The following is a 12,123-nucleotide window of genomic DNA, read 5'->3' as shown; positions in this document are numbered from 1 at the left end:
TGAGGGGCAAAGCCCTCAGCTGACCTGCGATAAAGATATACTGTGAATGAGAAACAGAGCTTTGCTGTTTTAAGGCCCTGAAACTGGGGCTTTGTTACTGTGGCAAAACCCATCCTGTCTTGGCTAATACGGTGATGGGCACTAGAAGCTGAGCCACAGGAACCTTTGCTCTTCAAATAAATATCTCCGAGGTTCACACCCCCATCGTATTTTACAACGATCCTATCATACAGATCCAAATAAAGAGGGGGGGATAAAACCTTCCTTAGCTTTCGGGGAGAGATTCTACTTAGCTTTGCAATACGCTGAAGTGGATTCTTACTGAAAAAAAGAAAAAAAAAAAAACCAGGCTTGACCGAAAGTATACAGCTTTTATGTACAGCGAAAACGGAAGTGGGTATCACGGCACATGTGAAAAGGATATCTGTGAAAACCACAGAGGGTTTTAAGAGGTTAAAGGTAAAAGCAAACGGGCTTATTATGTATCAGTTAAATAAACACGGGCTTCTCGAACCAGTATGGGAGAACGTCTGGTCATCATCCAACTTTTCGGAGATGTATTTAAAAATATGACATTAGGTGGGGCGCCTGGGTGGCGCAGTCGGTTAAGCGTCCGACTTCAGCCAGGTCACGATCTCGCGGTCCGGGAGTTCGAGCCCCGCGTCGGGCTCTGGGCTGATGGCTCGGAGCCTGGAGCCTGTTTCAGATTCTGTGCCTCCCTCTCTCTGTGACCCTGCCCCGTTCATGCTCTGTCTCTCTCTGTCTCAAAAATAAATAAAAACTTTTAAAAAAATTTTTTTTCTAAAAAATATGACATTAGGTACATGTAGTGATTTTGCTTCTAAACCTCTGTTCTAAACAGAACATGCCGGGGCAGTGACTTACGTCGAGACGGGACCGAGAAGCAGAGTTCTAGATGTCTCCGAAAATTACAAGAAAGTCCACGATCCCGGGAGGGCTTGTGGATCTTGAAAAGCTAGGGGTTTCACCCTAATCATGACCTGAGAGGTCTCTTCCCTCCCCTTCAATTCCAGAAATGTATTTGATGCTCCAGACATACATACCACAGACCCTGGACGTGATGAGTCCTCTATCCTGACGGTAGGTATTTTGGGGTATGTGATCAACATAGGAATTAACTTCTCGGTTCTTGTGTTTTGGTGGTTGCTGCCATCTGGTAATGGGGCGGGACGGAAACACAGTCCACCAGGCGCTCCTGGAGGCTTGGCCGTGTTTCGCATCAGCCACGTCAGCGGGGATACGATTTGCTGGAGCCCACGTGTGCGGAGCCGCGGCCTAAGTGACAATCGTGGTAAAGAGCACCGCTTTGGCAAGGGACAGACCTCAGTCTGTATCTTCGGCTCTACCTCGATTAACAAAGGTTTGTGTCCGCAGCTAGATTCTGGGAGCTAAAGACCACACAGGTTTTGAGGGAAGGCAGATCTGAGTTCAAGTCCTGCTTTCGCCACTCCCCAGCGAAATGAACTTAACCCCACCGAGTGTCCGCTGCCTTCGACGCGAAACCACGAGGGTGATGAAACCGACCTCCTGAGGTTTGCTGTGACCCCTTCGCTCGGTTTCTGATAAATAATAAGGGGAAACTATCGTGTGTTTTTACGTTCTGTGGAAAACACAGCGAGATGCAGGGAGCTCCGGGAACACGAGTCCTGACTTCAGACCCGGGTCCGGCCGCTGATTCGCTTCGAGAAGTCACTTCAGCCTTATCTCGGCGATCTGTAAAAGCGCACTTGGCTTTCTTGGCTTTGGTCTGTCCCCGCTTTGGTTTGTGGCATAAATGCGATCACCTAGGTGACAGCTAAAATATTTAGCAACCCGTGTAGCGTGGAAATGGACCAGTCGGAACAGATGTTGGGCAGATGCGGGCTGGACCAAACAGGATGGCCACTCTGAAGATCCACCCTTGGGGGAGGCGTGCTGTAAAACCGGAAGCACGGCCCAGATGCAAAGAATCTATCCGCACTGCAGTTCATCCACGGGGAAAGCGAAGACGGAAATGGTTTCCACAAATAATCGCCGTCTCGTTATATTGCAGGCACCTCAAAACAGACTGGGTCAATCAGGACTCTCGGCAGAAAGCCACAGAATCCCAACGCAGGAGGATAAAGTGGAAAGGGACTTGTAGGCGTTAGGTCCTGGGGAAAAAAAAACAATCCGTTGGTAGATTCGAATTTAGGTGTGGCCCCATCCAAAGACTCAGATGATGGAGTTGAGGCTGAGTTTCGTACTGTTTCCTCTTCACTCCTGCTTCCTTAGACACGGGCTCTGTCCTCAGGAAGGTTTTCCCTCCATATTAAGCTGACCACGTGGCTCCAACAGCAGCAGGCGTATATACTGTGCACCCCGCTTGAATTACACCAGAAAGGGAGCCCCTCTTTTCCCAGTAGACCCAACAAAAGGCCTAGCATTACTTCTGTGACTTGCTATCAATTGTCATTGCCGATGCCCGAACCAATCACTGTCTATTGGGCTTGCGCTTCGAAAACCAGGCTCTCTAACTGCAGGGACTGGGGGAGAGGTGCGTTCCCGCTGAAGGGGCAGGCGGATGCCAGCCGAGCTGGCGCAACAGCTGTCCATTGCCATGGCGTAATGAAAAGGAGCTAGGCGGTCCCGGTCCCTCCCCGATCGCCGTGAACACACGGCCGTCAGATTAAAACAAAGGGGGTTGTGTCTGAATCCGTTCCTCTGAGACTCCGGCCGGTCTGCAAGTCCCCGCCTCCACTCATGAATACACGAGAACATGGATTTGCCATCCCACTTCCTTTGTGCCCACGGACGACAGCCCGGAGGAGATGCTGCGGGGCGGGGTGCTGGTGGGGTGTGATGGCTGATGGCGTATGGGTTTGACATGCCGTGTAAGCCTGCGTTCGCCGAGTTTTGGAATCGTGAAGGCGAGGCAAAACCACAACGCGATCATGCAGACGTTGCTTGGTTTCCTCTTATTTTTCCTCAAAGCTGTGGTACTTCGAGGGAAATTTAATCCTTATGTTTCTGTTTAATTTGTAATATACTTAGGTCATCAAAATGGAGCCTATAAAGAGCTATCTGGTGTCCAGGGAGAATTATGAGCTTGTATATAAGCATCTTAAAATGTGCGCGCGCGCGCGCGTGCGTGCGTGTGTGTGTGTGTGTGTGTGTGGATGCATGTTAGCACTTGAGATTTACCCCTTCAAAGCTCTGTGTTCCGTTAGGCTTGAACTCATCAGGAAGGGAAGTTCAAGCCTCAAAGCCGGATAGAAAGATGTACAGCGACGCTTCTTTTGTTTTTCAGAAGCACACGTGGAAGGGTATGACCCGTGCTTCCTCGGACCAGACAGTCAAAGGTTGGGAGCCGCCTTTCAATGACAACTTTCGGGTTGAGTTTTCTGGATTCATCGTCGGCCTTTTCTCACCTCCCACTCTTTCTTCTCTCCAGCCTGGCTTACCTCCCCGCCTCTCCACCCACACCCATCTCCGTGTGGTCCTTGAACACCTCCCTGATACTAAGGGACCACCTCCCTGATACTAAGGACCATGGGTGTGCTAATCATACTGGGCCTTCCAATGGATAATTTTTTTTTCTCATGTTAGCGTTTGACACAAACACGCTCCCCCCCCGCTACAACTTCTCACTTGGTCTGAATCATTTCATGACTTCCCACCAATCTCCCAGTTTACCCTACCTCTCCCGCTATGGCTTCTCCATCCCCCCCCCCCCCACACACACACACACTACCGCCCGCCTCAACCCAGCCATTAGATCTCGGAGGTCGTCCGGGCTCAGTCCCTGTGTTTTCTCCTGAGGTGACTTCATCCATTCCTGTGGTTTCAGTGCCTTCTCTATACCAGTGGTTCTCAAATTTATATCTGTCTCCCAGGCAGCTGCTTCGAGCTCCAGGGACTATAACCAGATGCCTCTTCGCGTCTCCACATGGGTGTCTCACAGGCACCAAAACCATAGCAAGAGTCTGTTTGTTCCCTGGTGTCCTTGCGTTAGCGAACGACACATTCCGGAATCGCGTTCTTTTGTCTAGCTCCGCTGCCCTCTCAGTCCCAGTTACCACCATGTGCCTCCTGCGGCGGCCTCCCGTTTGACTCCATGTCTGCTGTGCCCCATTCTCATTCTTGTTCTGCTGCGTAGACACAGCTGCCTTTTGAAAGCGCTGGTGACATCTTGACACGTCAGCGCTCAAGTAGAGGCCGCCGATGGTTTTCCGTTGTGCTTAGGACAAAAATGAAGGCCCTTCACAGTGTTTACCCTGCCGGGTCTTGTCCCTGACCACTGCCCTAGCTTTGTGCCGTGACAGTCCTCTACTTGCACCCCAGGCTACAAGGAGCCTGCAAGGACCTACAAGGAGAAGGGTTTCTTCTCCTTGAAGGTGCCCTTCTCCTCCCACCACACGTATTTGGCACATGCTGTTCCGTCTGTCTGGAACTTTCTCCCCCTCCTGGCCCATGTACTCCTGTTCATCCTTCTGACCTTAGTGTAAGGCTCGCCACCCTGGGGAGATGTTCCTTGACCCTATGTCCTATGTCAGGTGACTTTGTTTTCTATATCCACAAAACTGTGCCTCTTTCCCTTTGAGCGTTCATCTTGGCTTACGGTTATATTTTAATATAGGCGTATAAGATATATCATCTCACACAGGACAATATGTTGATAGCCAATGCATAAAATTATATCTTGAGGTACGATTACACATGTCACACACATTTTCATGGGTTACGTGTGCACGTGCGTATTTCCCGTGAGGTTTCGAGAACAGAAACCACGTTTGTCTGAATCACCACTACACCCTCAGTGTGGCACGTTTTTGGACCCAGAGTAGGTATTTCGGGTTAGTTGGGGTTTATCAGTCTGGTGGCTTGGAAAATGCACCACTCAGATCTCCTGCTACTGGTATATTATTGGCTGAAGGCCCCAGCTGCCTTGCCTCTGAATCCAACACCACGTTTACGTGGGGCGTATGCTACCCCTGGACTGTCCCTGCCAGTGACCCCCCTTTCAAGGGAAAGTGATGCAGGTCTGTCTATTCCTGGGACTCCTGTAACAGGCACCTTTGACGTGAAGACTTCTCATTGGCTTGGCCCAAACATTTTGGAACGGAGCTGCAGCTTGAGACTTTTCCTACCTTATTCTGCTTTTTTTGGGGGGAGGTGGGGTGGGGAGAGGTTCTCTCTTTCCATGGATGTTGGACCTCCATCATGGTCTGAAGACCTCCCTGCTTTTTTTTGCTCCCTCTTCTTCATTGTTCACAGACATTTCTCTGGGGGAATCTCTCGCAGGTCGACTCCTGTCTTAGCGTCTGCGGTTTTGGAGGAGCCGGACGAACACAGCTGGAACCAAGAGTGATAAGAGAAAGCAGAGGGCATGAAGGGGATCGGGGATCGGCCCCCTCACAGTCCAGTGGACAAAGAGGACTCCCTCCCCAGCGGGATGAGGGGTCACCGACAGCCGCTGATGCAAGGTGGAAGCCCAGGTGCTGGAGATTTCACATGCGGTGACCAAGGAAAACATACCAGCGGAGGAGACCTCGCTTTAAGGGCAATAATTTGGAGACTTGAAAGATACGGAAGGGCAATGCTTTCAAGGACAGTGGGGTTGGTTGGTTGTTGCTAAGCTCTATTGATGCTCTGAAGAGGAATAATGAGAATCTTATGGCCACTAACAAGCAGTTGAAGGTTAAGTGTGAGGGTCAAGGAGCCCCTTTGGTACCTTACAAGGAGGGCTGTATTTCCTGCAGTCTTTGAGAGAACACAGCTGGAGATCAGACTGAGAGTCTGATACAGTCGCAGAGCCCCAGAAAGGTTTACGTGCTCAGCCGTGGCCAGTTTTTTCCGATAATGCCATGGTTGGGAAGGTCTAGGATTCTGACGTATCATCTAGGGACATCTAGAAGGATGCCCCTGAAGACTTTGGCTCTCCAGACTTTGAACCCCCATGGCTTGAGGAGTCGGCCGGCCCCTTTCTAGGAAGTGCCTGAAAGTTCTGCAGGCTGCAAGGCGCTGTAGACATCTCACCCTTGCATCGATGAACCACCTCTCGTTCTTCCAACTTCTTCAACATGGCGGTGAAGCTGGAACCCTCATTGCATCTGTTCAGCTTCTATGGACTCAGAGCCCTGGGGTGATAGGTGCTCCGACCTGACCCCAGAAGCGTGACCCACTTTCCTTCTCTCTTGGATGTCAGGCCAGTAAGGAGGGTTAAATCCCAGTATAACCCCGGGGAGGGTAACAGAGGAAAAGCCCGCGCTTGGTCATGGGTGAGTAGGTGGGAAAACAAAGAACCAGAAAGATTCGGTGGTGTATCAAAAGCCATCATAAGGTGTCTTAGAGTTGACTTTTACTTCAGTGTGATATAAATCTCAAGGGTTTCTTTTACCCGGTTAGTTGCACTGCTGAAAGGTGACTCCGTGTAAAATACCAGCCGTCCTGAACATCGTTGTCATCGTTAGCAAATCACCGTTGGCTCTAGTGTGACAACTTACTCATTGAAAGAGCAGTCTGTATCAAGCACTGGGATACCCATTGGAACCCACTTCATGCTTACAACAGCCCCGTGAGTTGTATGTGAATACTCTCTCCAGTTTCAGAAGTGGAAACCGAGATCTCGAGGCAAAGCATTTGCCCCAACTCGCCGTGTTGACAGGCAGCAACGCAAGGATGAACACGAAGTCGGCCTCTGGGGTTAGAATTCCTACCCTCGGTGTTACTTCTATGAGCAGGCTAAAATTCTAACAATCCCACGGTATTTTCCATACTCCGTTTTTAAGTTAAACTTAGCGGGAGAAAACTTACTCCCTCTCCACGAATACAAAACTATCCAAATACCTAGCAAACACTTGGGAGTGTAACCATAATAGCCTCCCAAGCCATCCGGTTTGGCTACCAACACTCCCATTGTTGCGTTGGAGAAACTGAGTCTCAGGCCCCTTGAGGAGCTGGGTGTTCCTGGGGCCATCACTCAGGCCTGAGGCGTCTCTGTCAGGGTTTTATTGAGCAGAGCTGCCTGCCGCCATATGCATTTAAGTAATGAACAAGGATCAATACCTGTCTCTGTTCTTCTTGTCCACATTCCCTTGACGACGGCCCAGGAACAGGAGGCTAGATTCACCACGAAACTTCAGCCTGCAGTGCAAGCTCATTATAGCCTTGCCGGAGCTAAATTTTCTCGAGAACCACGAGAGGCATTGAGAGGCACGAGAGGAGAGGTCAGAGGGAATTCACCGGGATCTAAATCTTGAATGCCGGTGAGCTCATGCGGCTACGTTTCCATAAACAGACACCCATCCATCAACAGATGTTTATTCAATAGTCAACAGAAACCCAGCTATGAGGCGGGCTAGCCCAGTAGTTTAAAGTGTTCTCTGAATCCAGGCAGATCTGAGGTCAAATTCCATGTCTGCCGTTTACTAGCTGTGGGAATCTGTGCGGGTCTTTGTTTCCCCCACCATCCCTGTCTCCCTTTCCTTCGTTCTTTGCAAGTTTATTTAGGTATCGCACGGGAAGAGTAAGCTGCTGACAGTGCATTCATATTCAGTGATTACTGATATAGATGTGTAATATACATATCACACACACACATATATTAGTAATATTTTTATCACGTGTGTGTGTGTGTGTGTGTGTGTGTGTGTGTGTATAACCCCCACCCAGATCAGGAGATAGCACCCCATAATGTTCCCACGTGCTGCTTCCCAATCCAAATTCCCACCAAGAGGCAATCATTACTCTGACTTCTGTCTTCCATCAATTAGTTTTGTCTGTCCTTGAAATTCACGTACATGGGGTCAAACAGAGTAGACTCTTGGGTGTGGCTTATTTCACTCAATGTAATATCTGTGGTTTCATCTGTGTAGTTGTGTGGAGCAATAGTTTTATTTCTTATTTCGACACGGTTTTCCACTGTATGAATAACGCCATACGTCCATCCATTCTTTCTTCTGATAGGAGTTTCTACCATTCTGAGCGTTTGGCCATTGTAAATAAAGACGTTACGAACATTCCGGCGCATATTTTCTTGTGACGCGTGCTGTCCCTTCTCTCGGGAACACAACGAGGCCTGGAGTTGAAGGGTCATTTTGCTTCTGTGTTTGCCTTTCTGTGCAGTTTCTTTATTTGATCTGCTTGGATTACATGAGATAGATAGTCTAACACATATTACCCACTCCATAATCGTAGGAATTAGTCTAACTGTGTGTTGTTTTAAGTTTTATTTATTTATTGGAGAGAGACAGAGACAGCACGAGTGGGGAAGGGGAAGACAGAGAGGGAGAGAGAATCCCAAGCAGGCTCTGTGCTGCCAGCACAGAGTCCGAGGTGGGTCTCGAACCCACGCAACTGCGAGATCGTGACCTGAGCCGAAACCAAGAGTCGGATGTTTGACCGACTGAGCCACCCAGGTGCCCCTCTGATTAAGTGTTTTAATGCTGCAAGTTGAGACAATGCCGTTGTGACCTGACCTCTCCTCATCAACAGAGCCGCCCCCTCCTTCCGGCACCCAGGGTGGCCGTGAAGTTGAGTTGAGCCGTCAGGCGTCTGTGTAGGGTCTGCGTGTGGCCAGCAGAACACTCACTTCCCACCTGCCCAAGTCAACAGCAGGATCCTCCCACCCATACTTACCAAGGGAGCTCTCTTCTCCGCCATTCGCTTTATTTCGTCAGACCACAGAGAAAGGCCGGGCTTCGCTACCTCCTGCCAGCCAGCCGGGGCACACGCCGTGCTCTCCAACACTGAGCTCTCATCTGTATCTGTGCTTTCGTTTCTGAAATCACTGCCCGAAAATAATGTCTAGATTAGCCAGGTGAGATTCCAAAAGACTCAGGAAACAAACTCCAAAGGAATCTGGAGCGTCTCCTTGCTCTCAAAAGTGGGGCCAGGCTAAGAACAGACTCGCAAAAGAGTCCCCGGGTCCCTCCCTCCACTCCGGGCTGTGGCCATGCCCTTGAATCTACATAAGCAGAAACTCGGGCAGACCTAAACGGATTGTGGTTGGCGTTAGGAGACAGCCCCAGAGATGCAATAAATCAAGGACGACTGTAAAGGTGCTTTGTGTTCTAGGATGTTGAAACATCTCTCTGCCTAATGGAACCTTCCCCAAGGCGCTGTTAACTGTAGGCATAGGTTAACATGAAGAACCACTCTCTGCCCTGTCCCCTTTCTCTTCTGCAAATAATGGGATGATGTTTCACCTCCCAAAAATAGCCCGTTGGGCTTGGAACACTTTCCCTTCCCCTCCTAGGGCTCCATGGGATTATTGGATTATGAAGCAAACGCTTTTTCAGGCTTGCTGGCATGGCTTCCTGGTACCAGAGGGCAGAAAGCCCACGTTAGCTGAAGCGCATGGACTCTTTCAGACACCAAAGTTCCAGGCACTGTGCTAGGTGCTTTCACGGTCTTAATTAATTCTTACAGTGACATTTCTTTTTTTTTTTTTTTAATAAAATAAAGGCTCCCTCCCCCCTTTGCATTTTGAGATAAAGAAACAAGCAGGTCGTAAGCCTAGACCGTGCGGCTGGAAGGTGGCAGATCCGGGGTGAGAATTCTACCCTCCATGGCCTTGATCGGGAACACATGTCTTTTGCAAATGGCGGCCGCCACCGCTGAAGGTTAAAGTTGAGACTCCTGAGATTTGCCACTGACGTCTACTTACTTTTCTAAGAGGGAATGTACTCAGTTTTATTTTGGGAGTTTTATTCTTCCCCTTCCATCGAAGCCAATGCCCAACAAACTCGAACCTTAGTGATCTTGACCAAACTAACCTCTAACTAGTGTTCCGCAGAATGAAATGGTGCTCCCCTGGCCTGCTGTATGGGCTCCCTCCCAGATGCAGAATTTACCTTTTCTCCCGATTTCGCACTTGCCCCAAAGGTGATGGTGGACAGCTGTTACTTTTATTGACCCTCCTGCCTTCTGGACTGCCATTCTCTGCTCCGTGTCATTCTGGTGGGACTGGAACTCAGAGGTCCCCTTCTCTCCTTCCCTACTCAGCCTGGCTATCAAGGGCATCCCCGGCCCCTTGGTGTTAGTGGATTGGTTCAGGGCAAACACGTGAGCCCTTTGTGGCAATGAGGGTGGATGCTGGGATGCAGTGGGTCTCCCTTCCGTAGAAATTGGAAGCTTCTCTACGAATATTCTAAGCCTGATGTTGTTGACACCCATCTTTGGTTTTATGTCGATGAGGCCCAGAAGAAATGTGAAGTCAACAGAGAGGACAGAAGGTAGGAGGGATGAGAGACAGCCGGACAGAGAGAGAGAAAGACAGGAATCTAAGGACACATTCCAATAGCATTTCAGATCGGGCTATGCCTAAAGCTTCTCTCTCGATTACCCGGGGCACCACAGAGATGCGTCACTCAAGTATCTCCCCTGTGAGTATCACGGTTGGAAGCCTTCAACGTCTACAACTTAGGATCTGCCTGTGTTCACTCGGAAGCCACACCGTGCCCGGGGTTCTCCAGCCGAGGACCGAGCATGGTGTGGGCCCAAAGCAGGGCCGTTTCTCTTCACTCTGGGGCTTTCCGCTGGCCTCGCTGAGGCTTGATTGGAGCTGCACTACCATCTGAGACTCTTTCTGCTCAATCCTGTTCCCTTCCCTCTCTCCTCTCCCAGGTAGCAGACCAGCATATCACACAGTCTGAAGGCTCTCCTGGTCTACTCCTGCCCCCTCTTCCTTTATCCTCCACCGGTATCTCCCTGGGACATCTCCTGACTGTGTTAATTCTGCCCTGGCTTCCGCTCCCCGGAGGAACCGGGCAAACCCGTCACGCAGTGCAGTCCATTTGTGTTTCAGGTCATTTCAATGAGCTCTCTGTCACTTGCAACCCAGAGACTCCTCTTACAGAAGTGGGATCTAAAGCTACTTGGAAAGCCGTAGGTCCCGGAGAGCTATTGATCACGGTTACTGTCACTCTCAAGATTGTCTACTGAGAGTTACAGGACAAGAGGTTGAGAGTAGCTGCTCTTGGGGGGGGGGTTCCATTTCCATAGGAAAGCCTTGAAGGTGGACAAGACACGGGGTAGTGAGATGGTGGGCGGGGCTCCGTACAGAGTTCAGTATTCGCTGGGCCTGTCTATACGGTTGATGTTGAAATCCAAGGCTCCTGTTCTGTGTCTATCCTGGACTCGAAATCCTAGAGTTTTGGCCATTGGCACTTGGATGTGCCTCAGGCCCTGGGAGCTCTCCTAAAGGGGCATCCTATTAGTGTCCCCCCAGCCCTCTCTTTTTCTCTTACTGTGACGTTCCTTAGCTTAAGGAATGCCCCACAGTCAATTCAGTAGTTTAGGGCAAAAATCTGGGAATCATTCTCGACTCCTTCCTCTCCTCCCTTCCTATGCCATCAACTGCAATTTCCCCTTTAGGAAAAGACTCATTACCTTCTTTCCCGCCCCCCAAGTGAGGCACAAAGTGAGTCAGCCTGTGCCTGCCCCGTGGAAGTTACTCCCAAACACTAAACGTTCATTTCCGTTCCCACTACCCCCAAATCCGGCATCATATAGACTTTCGTAAGTCAATAATCAGCTTTTAAAAATATCACTAAAAGGTTGTTTATTTTAATGACATTCAGAAGGTGGCTTGTCCTCTTATTTTCTTTCAGGAAGAGACCCCCTCAATACCCAGACAAAAAAAGAACGCTTGGAGAAAGATCAACTTCACGTGCCCAAGCAACGCTTCATCAACTTTGGAATGTCACAAACGATGTGATTCTACAAGGCACCGGGAGACTGGCAGAAGGTTGCCAACTGTACCTTTTGCCAAATGAAGTAATATTTTAAACAGCCCTGTCTGCAATAGCTGTTAGTTGGTACATGCGTCCCTCGGTCAAGACTGTGGCTCAAGAGTTTCGGTCCTGGGGTGCGTGGGTGGTGCAGTCAGTTGAGCGTCCGACGGTCATGGGATCGAGCATGGTCAGCATGGAGCCTGCTGGAGACTCTCTCTCTCTCTCTCTCTCTCTCTCTCTGCGCCCCTCTCCCCCGCGTGTGCTCTTTCCCTCTCTCAAATAAAATTTAAAAAAATGAAAAACAAAAAAGTTTCAGTCCCGAGTGGAAGCTGCTTTTAAAGAAGCGTAAGCCCAGACTTTCAGCCTCCTTCCTTCCCCCACTCCATCCCAGCTCGGTGCCGCACAG

At 49.8% G+C, this 12,123-nt stretch overlaps 1 long non-coding RNA gene across 1 annotated transcript; it reads left to right on the top strand.

Annotated features, from left to right (window-relative positions):
• Positions 1-757: 757 nt before the first annotated feature.
• Positions 758-11,775, top strand: LOC123381322. Its single transcript, XR_006588203.1, has 3 exons — positions 758-1,101; positions 3,290-3,341; positions 11,595-11,775. It is a non-coding gene; the product is annotated as an uncharacterized LOC123381322 (long non-coding RNA).
• Positions 11,776-12,123: the final 348 nt, after the last annotated feature.

The sequence above is a fragment of the Felis catus genome, chromosome D3 (assembly GCF_018350175.1).
Source record: "Felis catus isolate Fca126 chromosome D3, F.catus_Fca126_mat1.0, whole genome shotgun sequence".
Classification (NCBI taxonomy): Eukaryota; Metazoa; Chordata; class Mammalia; order Carnivora; family Felidae; genus Felis; species Felis catus.
Note: the sequence above shows the minus strand (reverse complement) of the source record. Positions and strands in the feature narration are given on the sequence as shown.